The sequence below is a fragment of the Vipera berus genome (genome assembly GCF_964194415.1).
Source record: "Vipera berus genome assembly, chromosome: 12".
Classification (NCBI taxonomy): domain Eukaryota; kingdom Metazoa; phylum Chordata; class Lepidosauria; order Squamata; family Viperidae; genus Vipera; species Vipera berus.
Window position 1 is genome coordinate 11,032,929 of NC_138215.1, and position 4,609 is coordinate 11,037,537.

The window sequence follows — 4,609 nt, forward strand, 5'->3', positions numbered from 1 at the left end:
CACAAATACAAACCGAGAACTACCCCCACCACACATAAACACACACACACACACAAACACACACACAAAAACGCTTCCACCAAAACTGACTGGGCAATCCACTTATATATAACAGAGAGCAAATCCCACTCATTTTAGCACTGATGATATTACCTAGCCGGGTAATGAAATGTCTACAAGAAAAAAAACCAAGCTCAGAGAGCACCAAGGATTCCACAAGGCTGAACAGATTTACATGCGTTTCAACCAAAGTCTGTAATAATAATAGTAATCAAGTGCATTGAGTTTCTTTCTGGAAACTTTCTGTTCATCTGCACCTGTTTACTGGTCTCTTGGTTATTATCATATAAGATGATCGGGCTTTTAGGATTTGGACAGAGTAACATCTTACCAATGCTTAAACCTTGACTCCTGAAACATTTCCAGATGTAATCTAATGTGCTGGTTTTCACCAAAAAGTCTCTAGCCCTTTTAGGCTTGGAATGGTCACCTTTATTTGGGTCAGAAATCGCACTTCAAAACATGGCTCAAGAAATATTCTACGTTACTGTAATTAAATTATTGGGATTTATCCCCCTGCATATATATTTTTTTTACATCTAAAATTGCACTCACAATAGTTTTTGAAAGGGTTCTGGAGAATCCAGTGCTAGCAATCATTAATGTTAGGATTTTCTGATTTTCTGTGATAATCCAAAGGAATTCTCTCTTTTCCTTGATATTCCCCAACATCTTACAGCTTGTTTGAGCACAGTCATTAGGGAACAGAAGGTGAAGGAGGAAAGCGATTCTTATAATTTCTTACCAATCTAGCAGTTGCTATCAACAAGGCATTTGAAAGCTGTGAACAACCACATTAACCCAACAATCACATTCAATTTCCCAACCTGTGGGATGTTCAGAAGCAATCAGTCCACTGTGGTTACAAATGTAATTATTAGGAGGATTGATGGTGAGAACCATATTTTAAGGTACCTGCTAAAATCACGGGGAAAAAAGGATTTATCCCAGTCCAGGAAGTGTTGAAGCTGTTCCTCAAACCCGTAATGATGTTTTTCACCCGTTAAGCAATTACTGGATGAAAAAATTACATCATTGTCCCCTGCCTATTCTAGAATGGGTTTCCATTCCTAAGCAGTTATCTTCATGGGAATTCAAGAAATAAGATATGGGAGTTGAGAATATTTTACATGGTGCATTTAAAGCAACACCCCCGCCCCACAGACGATTTATTCTCCATAAAATGATTGCTTCCATTTACAGAACCTGACACAGATACTTGCATAATAAATGAAAGCTTTGCAGAATCAAAAATTGCTTTTCTCGTTGGTGACTTCCCTTTGCAGGAGCATGTAGAGGCAACAGAGAATTGGATTTGTGTGCCAGGAGATAGGTGTCAATATGCAAGCTACCTTTCGCAGAAGCAACTGTTTCATTTAGATTACCCTTTTAAAAAAAAAAAAAAAAAAGACAGATGTCCTCCAAAAGTGTTAGTCAGCTTATTTTGAAAATGAAAACAGCCAGGCTTCACTAAGTTGGTTCTTCCGATTTGAGGGTAGCAGCCAGAGATTAAGTGTGTCATCTCTCTGATAGGTTGTTTTGTTATTGTACAACTAGAAAAGCCATAAGGAAGTAGAACATCAACACCATTAAAAGTCTGAAGGAATCTAAACAGCAATCACAAAGTTCAAAGTTTACTTCTGTTTCTTTTGCCTGAGGACCCTAATAAAGAGAGGGGTGTTTCTTATAATAATAATAGTAAGTAAGTTGGAAGGGACCTTGGAGGTCATCTAGTCCAACCCCCTGCTCAGGCAGGAAACCCTATACCATTTCAGGCAAATGGCTGTCCAGTCTCCTCTTAAAAACTTCCAGTGTTGGAGCATTCACCACTTCTGGAGGCAGGTTGTTCCACTGGTTAATTGTTCTAACTGTCAGGAAGTTTCTCCTTAGTTCCAGGTTGCTTCTCTCTCTCTCTCTCTCTCTCTCTCTCTCTCTCTCTCTCTCTCTCTCTCTCTCTCTCTCTCTCTCTCTCTCTCTCTCTCTCTCTCTCTCTCTCTCTCTGTGTGTGTGTGTGTGAGAGAGAGAGAGAGAGAGAGAGAGAGCTTCATTTTTTTTCAAAAGACAATTAGACTTTCTCATTTTTCTTTCTTTTGAAAACAGTTTGCTTTTCACCCAAGAAGCTTCTTCAGTTCTGAACTGTAGAAGAACTGATAAACTGAAGAAGCTTCTTGGATAAGAACCAAAATGTTTTCAAAGAAAAGAAAAGAAAAGAGCCCAGTTACCTTTTTTGGGGGGAAAGAACCTTTGGGAAAACCATGACCTGGGTGATAGAGAATCTCCATAGACATGGAGAAAGAGCCACAGACGGGCAGTCATTAGGTAAGAGACAGCTTAGCTCACAGAAAGAACGTAGGTATGATAAATGTCTTAAGAGGGACCATCTCTAGTTTCTTGGGTTGTATAGATAATGGGTGAGAAATGGACCTTCAGACTTAACAAGGCTCTGAAACTTGTAAGTAAAGTAGAGCTAATTCTTCTGGGTGCATTTCTTGTCTGGACCATCTTGCAAGGCTGACATGGTTTCTGTGTTTGACCTTGGTCCTTCTATCCCTTGCATCAACACACTTGGAAAGTTCTGATTTGGAAAAGCTTCCATGAAAAGATCTCTCATTGAGAAAATTAAAACTGACTCAGAATTCAGTGTGGATTCCCCAACTTGGCCCCTTCTAAATCGAATTCAGAACTCCACCCTGTAGATCTGTTATTGCTTACCAACGCCTGCAAAGGTGTTCTGAACTGATTAAGAATCCCTTCACTGTTTTTATTTTATTATTTTTTGTTGCTTCTACACATTTGCCCTGATGCAATAATCCACTCAGAGAAAGGCAGTTATTACGAGGATTACAACTGCCGATGAATACATGGATTAAAAATAAATAATAAATTCCCCGTTGGTGCCATTTGAGAAAAAGAAGAAAGATTATTCCAAATTCCAGCACTGTAAACAAATACAGGCAGAGGATTATGGGAATTTAATATGGGAGTAAATATTTTACTTTTGTGGGTGCATATTGTTGTCAGGAGTTTTGAAAACAGCTCTGAATATTGAGCAATATTTGTGTTGAAAAGGAAACCTTTTGGGTGGGGGGTTAGCTGTGTTCTGATTGGGTGGGAGTGTGTTTTGAATGGGGGCTGTGTTCTGATTGGGTGGGGATGTGTTTTGAGTGGAAGGGCTGGTCTCAGAGGTGAGCCTATGGAGCTGACTATGGGTCTGAGTGGGGTTCCTTCTTTGTGTATCTTGGGAAGACCATAGAGCTTAGGACATCTGGATGATTTTTCTCTGGGAATGATTGTTTGCTGGATCTCTTCACTGATGGGGGTGGCTTTTATTTTGGATTTTGTGTTTTTTTCCAGGTAGGTGGTGGGATCTGTCTTGAGGAGTTTGTATGTGGAGTCTCGGAGTAGGTTGGATAATTTGGTATGGTAGTCAGATGAGTTCATTACCACCGTGGCGTTGCCTTTGTCTGCTGGCAGAATGATTATGCTGGTGTCTTTTTTTAGGTTAAGTAGTGCTGTCTGTTCCTCTTTGGGTGGTTTGCTGGTGCAGAGGATGTTGGTAACTTCGAGTCTGATTTTGTTGGCGTCGTCAGGGTTATATATATATAACATTATATAAACTGCGTGACCTTGGGCTTGTCATTCTCTTTCAGTCTGAAGAAGACAAGGGCAAACCACTTCTGAAAGTCTTGCCAAGAAATAGCATGCACTTGAAAGTACGTTATATTGAATTCAGATTTAGCATTTGAACTATATTTCTAGAGCAAAATCCAGCAGTTTCAAATTCCTTCCCCAGTGAATTAATTTGCCATCTATGCCAAAATGCTTAATTTCATATTAGCATGTTTCCTAAACTATGAAGAGCTGAAGTAGAATGATAATTTATTTGCTTGCTAACTGTATTTATCTAGCTGTAACACAGCAGAAATTCCTGGCCTGCTTAATAAGGAAGTAGAAAAACAATAAAAACAATAATATCTAACTTTTGAAACAGAGTTTTAAACTGAAAGTTTAGACCAAAGTTGTTGTTGTTTTTTTTTTTAAATGTGAGTTAAATAAAAATGTCCTCAATTGAAAATTGGTGCCACAAACTAATAAGTCAAGGAAGATTAAGAAACTTTTAGAGTTTCTGGAAGGAAAGATTAACTCACCTCAAAAATTCTTCCTAGTGTTTCTCCATGAGTCACTCTGGAAGATGGAGATGGATGGACAAGACAGATAGATGGATGGATGGAAGAATGAATAGAGACATTTAGCATAAGTCATTAGTCAGCCTTTTCTGAGTAGAATTGTTGTGGGCCTATAGCAGTTGCATCCCTAACCTTTCATTGTATTCATTGTACTTTAGTTATGGAGTTGCTTTATACTTTGTGAGTCATACATTTTGGGGGATACTGTTCTCAATAAGCATTCATGGAAATTTTCCTTCTCCGGACTGGTAAACATGCCGGCCTCTTTTCCCCTAATTCATATCTGAGTAACAGCCTCACAGACAATATTTTATCTAGGAAATGCTATCAGTCCCAGAGGGAAGAAGTGGCCTCTCCAGCTT

The 4,609-nt window shown here is 39.0% G+C and overlaps 1 long non-coding RNA gene across 1 annotated transcript in view; it reads left to right on the top strand.

Annotated features, from left to right (window-relative positions):
• The first annotated feature begins 2,263 nt into the window (after positions 1-2,263).
• The window catches only part of LOC308673763, a 42,690-nt gene continuing 40,344 nt past the window's right edge, over positions 2,264-4,609 (top strand). Inside the window, exon 1 of the long non-coding RNA XR_014027734.1 lies at positions 2,264-2,379. This is a non-coding gene — a long non-coding RNA (uncharacterized lncRNA). The remainder of the gene's footprint in view (positions 2,380-4,609) is intronic.